The sequence below is a fragment of the Calliopsis andreniformis genome, unplaced genomic scaffold (genome assembly GCF_051401765.1).
Source record: "Calliopsis andreniformis isolate RMS-2024a unplaced genomic scaffold, iyCalAndr_principal scaffold0022, whole genome shotgun sequence".
In the NCBI taxonomy this organism is placed as follows: domain Eukaryota; kingdom Metazoa; phylum Arthropoda; class Insecta; order Hymenoptera; family Andrenidae; genus Calliopsis; species Calliopsis andreniformis.
The window spans coordinates 9,476,545-9,495,577 of record NW_027480432.1 but is presented as its reverse complement, the minus strand read 5'-3'; the positions used below and the strand labels follow the sequence as shown (position 1 = coordinate 9,495,577).

The 19,033-nt window shown below is 37.7% G+C and overlaps 1 protein-coding gene across 1 annotated transcript in view; it reads right to left on the bottom strand.

Moving 5' to 3' along the window:
- Nucleotides 1-18,825, bottom strand: part of LOC143187358 (PRL-1 phosphatase-like) — a 96,642-nt gene extending 77,817 nt beyond the window's left edge. Inside the window, exon 1 of the mRNA XM_076391521.1 lies at nt 18,707-18,825. The gene's annotated coding sequence lies outside the window, so the exon portion shown is untranslated. The remainder of the gene's footprint in view (nt 1-18,706) is intronic.
- Between the last annotated feature and the right edge of the window lie 208 nt (nt 18,826-19,033).

Here is a 19,033-nt window from a genome sequence, read left to right as displayed (position 1 = left end):
GAATTTCTCACGGGTTCCGAATCTGAGAGCACTGACGAAATTAAGGTCACCTACCTCAGCCAAAACGAAATAAAAAGAAAATACATCAAGCCATTCAACTGTAATAAAACGAAGAAAGTTCACCTATTCCACGGCAGTTCAAACGGTCATCCCTTCTTAAATAAATCAATCCCCATTGCCTGGGCAGAACGCCACAAAGCAGAGAAAGAAAAACGAAGATCGAGTCGAGGGGGCGATAAAAAAGCAGAAACGAGAACGTTCCAGGGAGCACGCACCCCACTTTTCGCCGACATCGTCTGGATCGAAGAAGTCATCGGAGGTCGCCGAAGGGGGTGGTCATCGACCTTAATTTTCGTCTCAGACGCGTCACAGCCGTTAAGGTCGTACCCCCTGCGTCGTACCACGTCTGTCGGCTTTATCGCGACGTTTGCATAACGCTGTCGTCGTCACAGATGTCCAGAACGAAACTGTTTGCGAGTGAAACACTATCCACGTGGATTGTGTCTGTTTCGAGGAGCTGAGGGTGGTCCATCGCTCGAATGATTCACAGCTTATCGATTCGACTGGACACTTGGGTAGTACGTGTTGCTTGCGATTATTGCGATTTGACCTTTGGACTTTAGGCTTGGAAACACTTAGCGACCTTCTTGGGTGGAGATATCTATTGTTTTTGGGGTTTAGGATTGAGATACTGTCAGATACTCCTAGAATCCTCATCATGTTTCACTCCATAAGTGTAGGTATCTGGTACGCCTAAAAATCCTAAAAGAATCAACGAAGATGATCAAACTATTTATTCTACAAGTGAGACAAGTTCAGACAGTCGTCAGAACATCAATTTCCAAGTCTCAGAGAATATTCTACTGTACTCTTATTTTTACCAAACTAAATCTTTGTAACCCACAATAATAGAAAGTGTGAATAATCTAGATTCAGTTGATGGAGATATTATTGTACGCCTAGAAATCCTAAAAAGAATCATCTCTCATCCTCTCACCCTCTTTTCCCACACTGAAAAAAAAGAAATGGTAGTAGAGAAGTACCAAGATGATTGTTACATAGTGTACATACTATGTACTGTGCAGAGTTCGTAAGGTTGCACCTGGAACACATTTTGACTTAATAGTAATTTTCTGTACATAAAGGATACGTCGATTCAGTTGGTTCTCATGATTATTTTATCTCAATCAAATGCTGCATCCGAAAGTGCGCGTGAAATCAGACGATTTTATCTTCTGTAACCATACCAAAGCTGTATAATATATACCCCGTAGTCATCTTGGCTTCACTGTCTGCACATTCATCTACTACCATTTTTCTTCCAGTGCACAATCCTCTACCCAGCAGTAGCAACCAAGTCCTCTTTCAATCCCTCCCACGCCCCCAAATCGAAGGACAAGCTCCATTTCAGAGTTTGCACAGAGAGAATCCCAGCCAAGCAAAGAGCTTCGAGGAGCAACAGGCTCTGGCCCCGACGCGCGCAAGAGCGGCGTAAATTCAAAAGAAGAAGCGAAGGGGAGAGAGACTAGTGAGGCAGCGTGAAAGCGAGAGTGGCCGTGGCTGTCGGTCTATTTTCGAGAGGTTCCTTTGTTTCCCCCTTCGGGAAGCAGGTGTAAGTATTCTGTCTCAGCGATCCGCGGCTCAAAAGGAATCGTCCTCGACCGCTTCGCTGGCCCGAAACCTTAATCTGCACGCGTCTCTCTGGCTCAAACGCGATGGCAGGCGAGAGGGGTCGAGAGGAAAAGGAGGAACGTAGAATCTTATCTCGTGTTTCCGCGCGTTTCGAGTGCGGGACACAATGTTGCCATAAATTGATCCCCTGGCGACGTAGGTGGCCTCCTGACCGTAGGCTGACGCGGCTCGCTTTACAAACGCGCTCGGGTTGCGACTCGACGAGCTAGGTGCAGTGAACCTGCGCGACTCAGAGATTTGTATTGTTGTCTAGTGATTGTTGAGCCTCGAGCTGTTTTGGTTCTGATACGATAGCTCGAAGATGGATCAGGTTTTCGAGGATTTGTTTAGCTGAAGCTTGGGGGGAATTGAAAGGTATTTGGTCATCTTGATACAATGTTCATTTGTCTTCAAAGATCACTAAATTGACTTTTCTAAATTGAATTTTAAATTCTGCTACAGAGCAAGAAAAAATACTACAATAATATATACCCCTAAAACTGGGTCTACAGTAATATTGAGTTGGTTCTACAGTAAATTTGATGTAACTAAGTCATACAACTTCTCAGAAAACAGAAAAGAGAGATATATATAACATTTCTCTTTTCTATTTTCTAGAGAGTTACATAATTTTGTTATATAACATGTCTAGCTGAATATTACTAACCTACTTTACTATCATCTAAATTTCAAAATGGAAAAGAATTCACTATTAAAATTAAAATTAAGTTCACAGTAGCTGAGATCATCCACATTTCGGAGCTATCTTTTTCTTAACACAGCTCAGACATTGACGTCAAGATAGGTCCAGTAATGTATTACAACTTGGCGCGATGAAGTCACCTCCCGAAGGCAGGATCCAGTGTAAACCAATTTCAGTTTACTTTGAGGAGCTAATTGCTCCAAGAGCGGATTTTAATAGAAGGAGCAAAAGCTGCAAAAGGCAACTCAATTTTCCAACGTTCTAGATCTCTTAACCATTTAAGTATCGCTTGTCCTTAGAACAGATGAGCATTCTCTTGAGACGTGCGAAATAAAAACGCAACTGTTTTCCCCCTGTTAAGATTCGATCGAGGGTAAAAAGAAGAAATCGAGAAATCCACTGCGCCTAAAGATCACATAACGCTGTTGATACTATGGCGCCGAGCAATGAACGTCAAGGACAACTCATGTCTCGGCAATTGAAAGCAATTTGATGGAAATTCCATGTCATGTTTGCTACTACATCGTTGGATCGAGATAAATGCGAAACTAGGACTGCAATTATTTTAAGGAGTTGAAAGGAGATTGATCAAATTGCCCCTCTTTTTGCTGGGGTAATTAGAAATATTATTTCGTAATATAGTTATATAAGCTTTGTACTATGTCAATCTATACAATACTATTTAGTACTATATACTTAATTCGTAACTTAACTATTTTATTAGATCTACATACTAAATTATACTACTTATCAATATGTCTACTTGTTCTTAATTCAAAGGTTGAAAAATAAAATTCTTTTATTCCAGTGTATCTAATATTTGTCCTCGCGAGAAAACTGCAGAAAATATTCAATTTTTATTTAATTACGCTAAATATTTTCCAACACATAGATTCACCATTATTTAGAATTTTAAATAATAAATATTTGGGTGATTTTTAGCCAGCCTACATTTTACATCTCAAGAATTTTATTTCTTATAATTTATAATAATACTGTCGTTCTTTCACGTGGCACAGTGTTAACGAAAAAATATTTCTTTCCACGAGTGAACTTTCGAGCACTCTATAACCAGGATACTTTAAGAAACGTAAAGTAGACAATACGTGATGTGTAACGTTATAGTGATACATATCAGTGACGTAAGTGTGGTTATCCCTGCACGTCTCCGTCACTATGAAACACGAGATACGACAGTGCAGATATAATTTCTAAAATGGAGCATACAAAAATAGCAACTGACAATATGTAATCTCCAGCGTCAGTAGCACCCAATCAGAATTCTGAGTTGAATTAGAAGTACTGCTCTACAATTGATGGGAAGCATAATGCTGGATGGGTCCAATCATAATGCTTATTTGATGGCTCTAGTAAAGTGGAATCGATTAGAAAATCGAATATGACGACGATCTACTGTATTAAGAAGTGTAAATGCTGGGACAGTCTGTCGATGAGCCACGCTATTGCATTTCCTTCCTTTTCTTCCTCGCCATTTTGCGCGAGGAAGTAGCTGGCCCAGGCAGGCTTGCCTGCAGGTCTGCTCGTGGGCAGGCAAATAATGTAGACGCGCCATTAGAGTCTTTTAGGGGACCTCATCGCGCTGAATAGCGATGACCCTGCCATAAACCTGCACCACGGTACCGTTAGGTAAGGGTTTTCCCACAGTTCCCTTGTGTGGGTCAGAAATGCATTCAGTCAACAAACAATGAAGTTTGGGCCACACTAATTAGAAGCGCCTTTATAGCTAATTGACTGGGACTCTGCTACCAAATTTAGTATCCAAGGGCGCGAAAAATGGCCAAGCGAGTCAGAAACAGAGAGGGATTATACTCCATAAGAGCTGTGCAAATGGCCATTTGCATTTCGTTCATTTGGATAAACTTGTGAAACACTGTCGTGCAAAATTTCGTACGCTAACTTGAATTATCAAATTAATCGTGGGAGTGTGCTGTCACGTACAGATCTTGCAAAAATCGGAGGAAATTTAAGCAGTGTAGACTTACAGGATCTGTTATAGACCTTTGTAATATTAACAAAGGTAACTTGAAGGTAAGACCAGCTTTGTTGGATCTACAAAGTCGACTGTTACTGATTCTCTCGAACTCAGGTCTATTAGAGTACTTTTGTTAATTCTAACAGACTTCAATAACTTCAGCTTGACTTTTTCTTCTTGTATAGAGATAATACTGTGATATCATGGAGTCTAAAATATAGGCATTAAGTATCAATGCCTATAACAATTGTTTCACACTTTTCTAGATATTAACAGGAATTATTCCACATTTTTCTAGATGCTAACAGTAATTACTTCACTTTTGTTAGGTATTAACAATTATTTCATATCTCTCTAGACTCTAGAGAAATGTTTAGAGAATACCTAGATATTCTAAAAGATTTCAATAACTTCAGTTCAACTTTTTCTTCGTGTATCGAGAAAATACTGTGATATCATGGAGTCACAAATATAGGCATTAAGTACCAATAACAATTGTTTCACACTTTTCTAGATATTAACAGGAATTGTTCCACATTTTTCTAGGTGCTACCAGTAATTACTTCACATTTGTCTAGGTATTAACAATTATTTCATATCTCTCTATACTGCGTTCACTGGGAGAACGCAGTTGCCGGTTGACGAGTTTTCGTACCCTTTGCGCAGTTCACGCCTACGCTCATTAGTTATTGGCTCTGTCACTCCCGAGCACATCCCTACCCATGAACCCCTTGTTGGGCCCTTGGAGGTCCTACCATTTCTAAAGAAAGTCACTTCTTCAAGTGTTAGCGCATAAACGGTGTGAAAGAAATTTTGAGCAAGCAAACGATATTCTTTTAGATTTTAGTTTTCTCCGAAAGTATTAATGCGGCTCTGTTAGCAAATAAAAATCTTCTTGAATATCGTCTCTGTCGACCGAAAACGTACTGGTACTAGTCAGTATTCTTACTGCGTTGCAATACCATAAACGACCCTAGATTTCCCGTGTCATAAACTACCTGGTCGCATCGAACATTTTGTAGGAAATCCAGGAAACAGTTCTACCGTTGCTGTTTCTTTATAATCAAATAAGCTGTGGATTCTTATACATTGATATCTCAATAAATATTGTTTCTTAATAGATAGAAACATTTGTTTCATTTGGACACTAGGTATACAGAGTAGAAAGAAGCAAGGCGTGTCCTTTCAGACTCTTGAATCCTTCACCAATCTCAGTGGAAAAGTCAGTCAGGGCAATGGAAGCCATCTGCGTGAAACAACTGCGTTCTCTCAGTGAACGCAGTATAGACTCCTAGAGAATACCTAGATATTCTATAACTACAACTATTTCACAATTACCTTAAAATTAAGAATACTGTTGAAAGAAAGAACGAGGAGAAAACAATTAGGAAAAAATACTGTGTCAGAAGAAACGAGGAGAGCCTCTTTTCTTGCAGGCCTGCAATCCAAGAAGTTAAACCGAGTCACCGTGCGTGCACTCGTGGACCTGTCTAGCCGAGATAGTAACTTAAATCTCACACGTGGTAACTGTAAAAAGAAGCGTCTTGGAGAATAATCTCGGCGAGTAAAAAGGCGATACCGAGGGTGGTCGCTTGTCTCCCGAAAGCTGAGACAAAGAGGACAGATAAAAGGTGATAGTTTAGTCGCCGACTCATCGTGTTACTGACGCACATAGACGACCGCGTGCGTGCACCCATTGTGCAACTACACTCTGTTATTTTGATCTGACGAAGGTGGATATAATCAAGGACTTGAAAAACTAATTATTTTGTTATTTAACATGTGTCAACTATTCATTTTCATACCTTTCTCAGGTTATTCTACTTATGCAAATATTGGACTTATGGAGGCACTATTTAGAACGAAAGTGTTTCATAATCGAATAACACACTTTCTCGTTATTCTTATGTAAATTTCTATTTTTATGAACACAATTGAAGAAATAATGGGTAATCAAAGACTTATTGTTACGCTCTTTGAATATTGTGAAAGGTGTTTTATGTACATATTTGTATGTTATGTGCTCTCTATCCTGTTTTGCATATTAAAATTTACGATGAATTCCTTCTATTCCATTTTTAAAAAATATAGATTATTGAAAATTACTCGACAAGTTGTAAATTAGAGTAAAGCTTCAAAGGTTTGGTGATGCAACAGTAAATCGTTCACAACTGTTTTTTTAAATACTAATTTTCTAAACTGAAATCAGTTTTCAATATAAAAAATCGCTATACATATTTCCTAGCTTGTCTAATCTTATTGATTGTATTTAAAGTTTAAACTTAAAATGTAAATTCACTTGCACTTACATACAACACATTACATTAATTTCAAGTTTAGCAATTTATTGTTAGGATAAAGAAAGATTTAGATTTAGATAGAAATATTATTTTCGACTTTATTATCATTTGTTAGGCGACCCAATTATAGATTCAGTATATTTAAAAAGCGTTACAAGGGAAACGACAAACAAGTTAAAATTAGTAAAAAGAAAATGTCCACTGTAATAACGAAGAGTAATTATGAATGGCCTTTTATACTGCTCCCAATTATCTCATTTGAAATACAGTCATTGTATTGAATAAACAGTACATTTCCACGGGCAATTTTCAAAATTCAATTAAATTTTCGTTTCCATCATTTCATTGCAGTACAATACATTATTGTCACGAATATTCTTGCCCCTTTGAAACAACCATTAATGTGTTTAATTAAACGTGAAAAAGCTCATTTGAAGATCGAACTGAATTGTAAATAGGTACACGCTTTTTTAGATTCATAAATTTTTTACAGAGGACACACAAAATGGACGATTAAAATTTCACAAATTTTCCTAATTACTTTTACACCAGATTGACACGTTGTAAATATAGAAAAAATAATATAAATATAAAATTTCCTCTTTGATGTGCTGCTAATTGTATAACATTTCCTTTTTTAGTTGTTACTACAGAAAAAAAGGTTTCGTACCTATTGAACACTGATATTATAATAATCTTCTTCAAATTCATGATTTCTTAGTTATGTAATTACTGCAGTAATTTATTAACACACTAAAAGAGGATCTCACAAATCAAAATCACATTTAATAACAATATTTCTACTGAACCCAAGTAGAGGAAAAACAGAACCCAAAGAGGAAAAAAGGTATATCTATACCTAGTTAAATTTCACTGATTTCATCGATAACTCTGATAAGTACTCTATTTTATATCAGAAATTGTTATCATAAAGGCGTGCCATTATTTCTACCATTATCAATTCAACTCTGTTAATAACGACGTTACTAAAATTTTTCATTTTGAATTTCAAAAGCACGTCTAAAAATGACATTACTTGTTCGCTAAATATTTCCAATTAATAATAAGGATCAGAGAACAAGCTCGGCTCCGACAATGGCTCCTTTTGTGCGTTAACCACTCCCCGTTTCCTGTTCCGACCATTCACCGTTATGTAATGTAATGCAATTCACATAACAGGAAACGGCAGACCAGATATCCGATTGAGCGACTTGTAGGCGTTGTTATCGGATGTTGTTATCCAGTATGGAAAACGACATGCTAAACCAGGGGATTTGCGTGTGAACCAATGTGGGTAATTGCAAGTCGAGAAGAATTTGTGGAGGAAGTTGCGGATTTAGGAAGAAAAAAAGAAGAGGATTTGCGTTGAAGTTGAGTAAGACGGAATTAATGAAACTTACAATACAGTTGTTACAGTTTAAGTGTATTAAGTACCTACAGGTTTGTTGGAGACTTGGAGCATGTAGAACTTTGAGTTTGAAACTTTCCAGAATTCTTTCTGTTTTAATACTTTGCTGAAGTGGCGATCACGAGTTTAAGACCACAAGGCTGAACCATTGTTAATTTTTTATTTACTGTAAGTTTGAGAAAAGAAATACGATCACATTTCTAGGGTCATTTTGTAAGGTGAATGGTTTAGCTTTATTTTGCTAACAAAGTTGAGTTGTATTTTCTGGAAGGTGTTTCTCTATTCTAGCAAACGATTGGAAAGGTGAAGATGGTTTTCTTTCTGATAGATTGTAAAAATTTGAACGACTGCAGTTGTATACAAAAATTTTTTTCTCAGCACAAACTTTGGAATCAAAATCTTAGCTTTTCAATAACTTCCATAAAAGTTCATTTATGGTTTTTTGTTGCTGCTTTATTCTACTTTCAGTGAAGTGTATTGCTGCAAGATGAAATTTAATTTTAATTTAATTTATTGGATATTTGGAGATGTAGAGATTCAATGTAATATTAAAATTAGTGTTAAGTTGTTCGCCCATGTTTACTGTAATTCCATGTTACTTGTTATTATATTATTTAGTGTTGAATTGCCTTCTCAAGTGCAGAAACTCACTGTATGGATGAAGAAAAGTAAATACAGCAGTGCTTTGTATCCCGACCACAGCTGGGAACCGAATTTGGCCAACTTGCAAGGGTGTGTCTATCCCATAAATTTTGCCTCACGTGAAATAAATAGAGAAATAGAACAAGACAGTGGTACGTACTACTGGGAGCTCAGGATCTATCAGTGGAACTGATTGGCTCCGCAGGAAAATGCATACAGATGGCGCATACGCGTTTCCCTTATTTCCAAATTGGTCACAGCTATTCCTACTACTTGCAGCGAACCGAGCACTCTTTTTGTCTCACTGACAACTTCTGAACTCCCAACAGTACCAGTTTAGGTTACGTTTGTTTCCATTAGGTAGGTACCGCCGAAGCTCCACTTGCTCCAGTCGAGAAGGCACTTCCAAGAAGCGTCGAGGCGATTTGCAAGGCAAAATTCTGGCCAGGAGGCAAGGCACTACTGAACAATCCTAAAACTGACCGAGGCCATTTCGTCCAAACTTTCATGGGGGACCTCAGAAACTCTATCTCCCCGGCTAAAAATAACCCTGATAGCAGTGTCGCCATCGATCACTCCCCCTAAAAGCCCACTGGCCCTGGTCAACGCGTTTTTGGAGCAGAATCGAGGAGACAGACGAGGGATCACGTGTAAACACAGGTTTCGACGACGAACGAGCGTTTCAGTCGCGGTGGTAACGATCGACCGTGTATCAGCAACAAAGAACAATGGCCGGAGATGAAGAATAAAGGGAACGTTTAGAAAACACTCGTGAAACAATCGATTGAATGCCGATCGATCGTCTCGCGTACCCGTCACGGCTCCGTTTATTTTGTGGCCTCGTCGTTTCCCAGCGGAAGTCACGATTGCGAAAAAACAGCGACCGAAAAAGCGAACGGTGATCGACAAGCTTCGAGCTACCCTTTTAGGAGTTACCATTTAGCCTGGGCGCGCACCTATCGACAATTTTGTCGGTCCAGCGAGGAACTTTAGCGTCATCTTTCGATTTTGATGAAGGCTGACATAGAAGCAGAACCTTGAAAAATATTAGACACGTATTTTAGTTAACTGTTGATATTCATGTTCAGGGGGTGAAAACTACCCTCAAAATTGGAATGGAAAATGCATTTTCGTAAGTATCTAGTTTTATTTGAGTCATTTTATTGCTTATTTTTAGATAATGATCCTGAATGTGCTCGAATGTACCTGTTTTGGTGCCATTGGATTGAAACCATTTTTAAAAATGGGAAATTTTTATTAAAGGTTTGATACTCTTTTCTAATCTTACATGTTAATAGGTAATACTGAATAAAAAAATAATTCCTCAGTTTATGTATAAAAATTCTATTTTTATAAATGACTTTTATCCGAAGGCACAGAAATATGGTCAAGCGTCCTATATTGAGAATTGTTATCTATTCTTACTCCCAGTTATTCAGATCTTCTGAAGATTTTTTCTCAGTCCAATCGACCGTGTGGCAATGCATATTGCCTTCGACAGCAATCGATAATATCGTTAATAGTATTATTACAATCTGTCTTGTGGCTTGTTAGAGAGTTGCAAAATCGAGAGTACATACAGTTATTGCGTGGTTAATTTACATTGGATGGAATATCATCTGGCTCGAGGATCGAAAAATAGTTTCACAAGTCGGTGGCATGTTTCACATTCATATGAAAACCACAAGTGAAAAAATTGGTTAGTTCATTTTTATCGATTTTCTGCTTTTGTTTTATGTCACCTGGTAGCTAAAAGGGAGTGTTTATATGCCACAGTGGAAAAGATCAAAATCTTTTCATTTTTATAATGGGTTTATAAAGAAATAACTTGACAAATTTATGTGAAACAGGAAACTAGTTTGATGATAAATAAATTTCCATATTTTTGTCAACTAAACGCACACTAGAAATAGTATAAGAAATAGGAGAAAATATAAACAGACTATAAGATTTTGGATAAAAATACCTCTTTCCAAATTAGAATTTTCAACCCTCAACCTTTCACCCCAAAAATCAAGCCCAAATTATAATTACTCAATCTCCAAAAAAAATACGCGTTTCAAACTTTAATACTTTTCCTCAACCAAGCCTTCACTAAAAACTGAACTGACGACAGAATGAGCTTGCACGTTAACAGATTGCGTGCCACGTCATTCATATAACATGAATGACACCAATGTTTCCTCTGTAACCACGTCATTCAGATATCTATGGCGAGTATATTCAGCTAAAAATAGAATTTCCAAACTGTTTTAATATTTACATCAAACCAGACAATTTAGAAAAAAATTCTTGTCTTGTCCCCGAGAGGAATTTTTCTCAAATTCTCTTGTCACGTAATGGGATGCCTCAAGAATATTTTAAAATCACGCAAAGCCTATGATTAGACCACGTAACAAACGTAACAAAAGCCTCCTTCGACTGGAGAAGCAAAGAGGAAGGCGGAATAATGAAAGGCGTTAAAAAATCGACACTCGATACATATTCCTATCCTCGGATTCGTGTTGCTTCAAGTTCAGAGAATTATCCCTCCTCCTCCTCGAGTGACACAGAGCATGATTTTTTTAACAGAAATCTCTCGTTATCTCCTTGGCGTCTCGCTTTACAAGACCACGTGCGCATCTAGTGTGCACATCGGATTACGTGGCTCGTCATATTTCACCTATGTAATGCTTATTAAATTTAGCACACGTGGCTGGACCCCCGCCTTTAATTATCTTCGAGGATCCTGAGGACAAGGGTCCTAACATGTAAACTGTTTCTTTTTGGACAATTGAAATTCAGAGGTGACATCAAATACTTGGGAGATCGCCAAGGGATTTTTGACAATTTTCCCTTACTGCTATTTTAATATTTTTTAATTTTCTTAGTGTGAAACTGGGCTCGAAGATATTTTTAAATTTGTTATTGCATTTATTCAAGCAGAAAAATTTGTTACATTTTTTAATGGAAGGTGATGTATTTATTTGTTAATCTGCGTATTTTCTCAGAGGCTTGCTAAGCTTCTGTGAGTGTTTGTAAATTTGTTTTGTTTTAGTTGAGTCAAGTGATAAGGGAAAACTGATATTTTTCAGTAACTTAGTAAATGTATATAATACATAGGTTAATAAATGTCTAATTTGTTAGCTAGGTTAATAGAAACCTAATTATTAACAGAGTTAATAAAAATTGCATAGACTCATTTGGCTCAGTAATCGACCAAAGCAACCCTAATACTTTCAGAATCATAACATTCTTATGTTTATGGATTTAATATTAACTTATACGTAATCATTAACAGCTCAGACGAACTCAAAATATAGAATACATAAACTGTCATTCCTAGTATTCTGTATGAGCATTATAATTTATTACATTTGTAGTACAATTCTAAATTATTATACCAAATAATCATACCTATAGTCTGATCTAGAACTCAGATTAAAAATTGAATTTGTAGAGAATGATGCCACGAATTAATTTTTTTGCAATTCTAAGAACTGTATAACTCATGAAAAAAATGTCTTATTCTAATGTTAATGTATTATACTTTCTTTAAACAATAATCACATTTTTTTAAATTAATTCTTAGCTTCGAAATTTGATGAATTCCAAGTAATGGTATTTCTTAAAAATTCTCTTAATATAGGAATTATTAATACTCATTGGAAACAATATTCAATGTTTGATATATCGAAGCAAGATATTAAAATACTTTTTCACATTTACGTGACATTCATACATCACCTTGGACGTTCTACGTATCTTATATTTATTTTCTATATCTGTTTTCTATATTTTATAAAAGAGCCACCTTTTTCCTAGATTTAGACTGTTTTTCTGATAATAGCTAGATAACTTCGTTCGACAGCACGTTTCTAGCACACAGAAGCGAGAAATGGGAGAAATGAAAAATTCACACACACATGTATGTAGAATAGAATTCTCCTACATGGACTACAGTATTCGAGGAAATTGAGTTTAAGAATTTATGTAATATGTACCTTTAACCGTGTACAGTTGGAAGAAAATCAAGTAGCTATTTAAGGACACTGGGCAAGCAGTTTCCCTACTATACTGCAATTTCATTACATCTTATGAAGATGTAGAATGTAGAAAAGTAAGTACAGAGGTATTTATATAATAGAAAAAAAATTAAGAGAAAAGATGTTTAATGTCCCTTCTATTAATATACTATTCCTGTAAGAATAGTAATTCTGAAGATTATTTTTCTTCCTAAAAGCATATGTCTTAAACTTTATACCCCAAATTAAAGAAATATGTTACTGTAAAAAAATAAAAAAGAAATACATTAGTAGACTCTAGATGCTTATACAAATTCTTGTTTCTATCAACATAGCCAGAAAAGTGAAATTTAATTAAAAATTTATTTGACCCTCTAGGTATTACAAGATGTATGTAACTTTCAATATTTTGTATATACATTTGTACATATTATACAGGGTGTTAAAAAAAAAGTGCTGAAGACTTTAAGGACTTATAGTATCCACCGAGAGGAGTAAAAAAGTCTAATTAGTATAGGTCTTAAAGTCAATACTTTTAACGAAAAATTGAGTTTTATTATCTACGAGTATTCGATAACGTTAGTGAGTTTCTCCACGATGCATATGAATAGAGGAATTGATTCAGAAGTTCCTTCCAAGTCATCAAAACTAGATTATTCAACTAGAATCAATAAAAATTATTCATAGCTTCAAACATAGGACAAATTTTTAGTTCCCATTTACTATTGAATATAGTTGTAAGCGTAGTAGTGAGTCTAGTAAATGTGTGCTTTGCATTGCAACAGAAGGAAATTAAATCAAACCTGTACTATAACTAAGATTTTTACTCAATTTGAATTTATTTGTGAACTAATCTTTCTTGATGCTAGTCTAATAACCTTGTATTGATAACTAAATCAATTCCTCTATTTACATTCAATGCATCATGGAGAAACTCACCCACACTATCGAATACTCGTAGATAATAAAACTCAATTTTTCGTTAAAAGAATTCACTTCATGACCAAATTAATTAGACACTTTTTACTCTTCTCAGTGAATACTATAAGCCTTTAAAGTCTCGAATCCCTTTTTTAAACACCCTGTATAAACACTGTACATACGTTTTCACACATTTAAATTTCCCATAAGTGCATAAAGATCCACAATCTGGATCGATATCAAATTACACTTTGAGGTTCAACACGAGAAGAATTATTCACAAAAAGACCACACGCTATGGATTACCCACTTGCTGAGTCGCAAACAATCCTAAATGAATGTACACGGTACACAGTGTCATTCAAAGGCGCGCGCACGCGTCCTTGCCTCATCTGACGTCAGCGGTGCGCTCAAAAGCGCGACGAATTACTCTAACTTATTAAGAGAAACGCGAGGCTAGATTAAGCAGACCGAGGCATTTTTCAGCGGCAGGGTTTTCGCGCATTCGCCGAATCGACCTTTTCAGAAACGTGACTGGAGTCGCAAGCGTTCCGCGAAATTCGCGCGGGCAAATGGCGTTTTGTCCCGCCCCCCTTCCCCATTTCAATTTCGCCTCTAATTATTTTCAATTGGAACGAAAGCGTTGCAGCAAATGCAATTTCACACGACGCGATAACGGTGTAACGTGAATCATATTACGCGAGCATGGCATTTCCCAGAATGACGTCGCGATTGGTCGAGGTGATAAGTTCGAAGGGACGTGCAAGCGTCACACGCGACGAGATTTTTAAGCGATAACCCCTTCGCCCATCCATACGCGAACATAACCTATAAATGGTTCCAATGCGCTGCAGGGTCAGCCGTGGCGATAGGAACGTACAAGGTGTAGATAAAAAGAGGATTTAGAGTGGAAGATGTTTTTCATTGAAAAGAGATAAGCTTTAGTGAAAAGAGACAAGAATGTTTTCGAGGTTACATAGAGTATTTTCGTTATAATTTCATAGATCACTAATGAGTTTAGTAAGAGACGTTTCTGAGCTTAACTTCTGTATTGGTAGTCCATTTTGAGCTTACCAGAGATATGAGTGACTATAATTTAAGAAAGAGAAACACGATTTTATAAGGAAGAAATAGTGTATGTAGTTTTCATGAAAGAGTTAGAAATACTGTATGAGGATAATTCAAGCGATTTCATGTCAGAAAATTGTTTAATTTTAGGAGCAATGTAGAGACACTAACGAGCTTATATTGAGTAGATATTACACCCCACATCATACAATATGAAACCTTCTACATGTTTTAACACATAGTGAGAAATGTAGAAAGTTGAATAAAAAGTATGAAATGAATGAAAATATTCACTGGCTATAAGCTTGGAAATCAATACACGTAACTTCATAGAAAATAGGAAATACTTCTCGAACTCACGCCCTCCTAATGGTCTTATACCTTCGTAAATGTAAAAAATTCTATGAAGCATGTGAAACGAATAAAAAGATTCACCCGCTATAATCTAGCAAATCAATACAAAAACATTCAGAAAAAGGAGAAAATATTTTTCGAACTTACCACCTTTTTAATAACTTTATACATTCACAGATTGAAATCGGATGAAACAGGTGAAATAAATGAATAGATTCACTCGCTATGAGCTTGGAAATCAATAGAAAAAACTTCATAGAAACTAGAAAATATTTTTCAAACTCATACTTTCTTAATAAATTTACACACTCCTAAGTCACTCTTATCTTTCAAATATGAAAATTAAAAAAAAAATAACACAATAATATCGACGACCTTCTAACAAAAAAACATTATATAACCCATAAAGCCAATCGATCTCGCGTCAGACTCTTCTATAATAAAAAACACCCAACAAATAAACAAAAATAGTAATAGTAACTCACAATTGAACATACTCCAATCTTCTCCACAAAAAGAAATAAATATTTGATCACCGTAGTGACGACTTCCGGTTCACCAGCGATCGCGAGCGAACAGTGGCTGCCTTCGCGCGTCTCGAAACGATCTCGCGATCGGTGGCAATGGAGCTCCACACACGCACGCTTTTTCCCCTCTCTCTGACTGAAACTGGCCTGGCGGGATTCTGCCATGTTAATTCGCGCGGAAGGGACAATAATAATCGCGAGGTTCCTCAGACAACTCGATTTCACCGCGAGACACGGGCGTGACCACGCGATCGATCACTGTGGATCGCGAGCGATCGCGATGCAAAACAGAAGCGGGCGTGTGGCGTCGCTCGTGCGTTGTACGCTCGTCACTTCTCGCGATAACTGAATTCACCTTCGATAACTGAATCTGTTTACAATCGTGGATCCTTCTTATGCGTTTACCTGCGCTCAGGGACGAAACTGTACTCATTAAGCGAGCAGAGTAGCGCACGCTACAAGGCTGTTTGAATCGGTTTGAAATGTATGTAAACAAAGTTTGCTTGAATAGTTGTGATTCGTAAACAGCAGGGAGTTTGTTGAGACGCGAGAGACGCAAAGATCTTGGAGGTAATTCATGTGTGAATGAAAATAAATGTATTCGATGCAAACAGGAAAACCGAGGACGCAGCGAAAATTCTGTGGTGACTAAGAAAAGAGTAGACATTTGCAAAGATATTATAATATTTATTATATTTAAATTATTATTATTTAAATATTTATTATATTATATTTATTATAAACTCAGGAGTTGAGAACGATCTCATATTGTAATGAATTTTCTTTTTTTTTTCAGATAAAAGAGAAAATACTTATAAATACATGATTTTGTCTCAGAAAAGTATTTTATATTCTCTGCAATTGTTTTGCTTATACTGACTGAACCACGAGATAGTAGCGAGTTAAGATTGTGCGAGTTTCTGAATATAATTTCCTCAAAAGTTTCTCAATATATTCATGACTTATCTTCGACTTTCCTGGAGTGAGATTAAAGGAAAAGTTGAGCAGATACTAATCAATATTTTCACATAATAAATTTAGCACTATTTCTTTAATTGCTAAAAATTACACTTTTACTTTACTAATTGACTTTGCTTGCGATTTTTTAATGAGCTTATAGCGAAATAATCGTTCCTGTAGTCAACGTACCGATGCCTGAGATTGATCTTATAGAAAATAAGGATAACTGTCAAAAATATAACCTATTTCCTCTAATATTAAAACACACTGAATAGAATAGCGAACTTATATCGAGTGATTATTATACTCATTCATTTCTTTATACTTTTAATTTTATAAAACAGATCTGAGTTGACACACAAATTAGTCTCAGAAAAATACTCCTGCTATCCTTAAATTTGTGTTTTAAAGTCGCGAGTGTATAACGAATAACAATAAAACTGCTCAAAACCTTTTCATTACAGATTACTGTCACATGTTTTAAAATCGCAATGTTCACCTCCACAATCTCGTTGCTCAAACTTCATTACAAGACTACAACGAACGATAACAAAATCCTATCCTTTATAAGCTCGTCACTTATCAAGTATATCAAGAAAACACTGTTTAAGACTTCCTCGTTATAAACAACTGACACATATCTCAAAATGAATTTCACCTCCACAAACTTCATTACTCATAACTCCTCACGAGATTATAACGAATAACAAAATCTATCTAAACTTGTAACAACGAAGAAGTCTATCTAAACAACTGACACATGTCTCAAAATAATGAATTTCACCTTCCACAGCTTCATTACTCATAACTGCTTACGAGACTAGAACGAGTAACAAAATCTAACCTCTATAAACTCGTCACTTATATAAAAGAAACATTACGTACTTAAAACCTCATCATGAATTACTTCCACATGCCTCAAAATAATGAATTTCACCTTCCATAGCTTCATTACTCATAACTCCTGACGAGACTAGAACGAGTAACAAAATCTAACCTCTATAAACTCGTCACTTATATAAAAGAAACATTACGTACTTAAAACCTCATCATGAATTACTTCCACATGTCTCAAAATCGTAAATGCCACCTTCCACAGAACCTCGTTGCTTATAATAATTCATGACGAGTCTACAACGAGCAACAATATCTATCCTCTATGAACTCGTCACTCATTCCAAACCGCAATCGTATATAAGAACACTACGTACTTAAAACCTCATCATAAAATTCCTCCACATCTCTCAAAATCGTAAATGCCACCTTCCACAGAACCTCGTTGCTCATACCTCATGACGAGCCTACAACGAGCAACAAAATCTATCCTCTATGAACTCGTCACTCATTCCAAACCGCAATCGTATATAAAAGAATCACTACGTACTTAAAACCTACTTCCACATGTCTCAAAATCGTAAATACCACTTCCACAGAACCTCGTTGCCCATACCTCACGAGCCTACAACGAGCAGCAAACCCTGCCCCCACAAACCATCACCTCTACCAACTCCGAAATTCATACCCAGAAACCACCGTCCGAAACACCCATCACTGCACACCGACTCCACATTTAGTATCGAACCACTCAGCATCGAAGCAGTCACTTCCAACACTGTGCTCCCCCTCGATCAGATGAGAACCCATGCTTTCAGGGTGGCACGCCACAAAGCCCACGTTCGTCAAACAAGAACGCAGGTCCCAGAAGCATCCAGCTCCCATCCAACACACCTCCCTCACACTCCAAACCTCCGAGCCCATTCCGCGAGGCTCCTTCGGCTCGACCATCGGCCGAAAACTCTGAAAAGAAAATCCTGGCGCAGTCCCCGCGGGGGGATCGTTCGTCAGCGAAGGGAAGGTTGGCAGCGGCGGCGGGTTTCGACGGGACGCCAGGGTCGTCGTCCCCCACACACGCGCGTTTCGCTGCGTGTAGGCACGGGAGGATCGGCGCGCGCTCGCGCGCACGGGGCACGCACCCGTGCGCGGCGCACACAGGCGCAAAGCGACGAATGTGCAGGCGAGGAGGCACGCAACCAGGCCGAGGGACACGCGCAACGATCGGCTGCCTCTCGCCCAGGGACACTCGTTCCCACGTGAAACCGCGACCCCAGCGAAACGGTCCCAGAATCGAGCGTTCGCTCGAGAGCTTAGCACTCACCTGAATCGCCATACACATTGAATATGGAAGGTACGGTGGGGCGTTCGTTAGCGAAAACGCGACTCCGTAGGCGACAGAACACACCGAACACTCGCGCACGTCCGCACGCCAGAGAAGCCTGTGGACAACTGACGGAAATGGCGGAAGCGGGCCGCGAGGTGGCCGCAGGCTTCCGCTGCGCGATTGGCCGCCGCGCCTCCTGGCGCCATATTTGAACGAGGGAAACGCTGTGGATGGTATAGGACGCAGCGGCTCGCGTTACGAAACGCTCTGTTGGCCTCTGCTGGTTTAGCGTTGTCGTTATTGAATAACACTGCGACGGAAGGT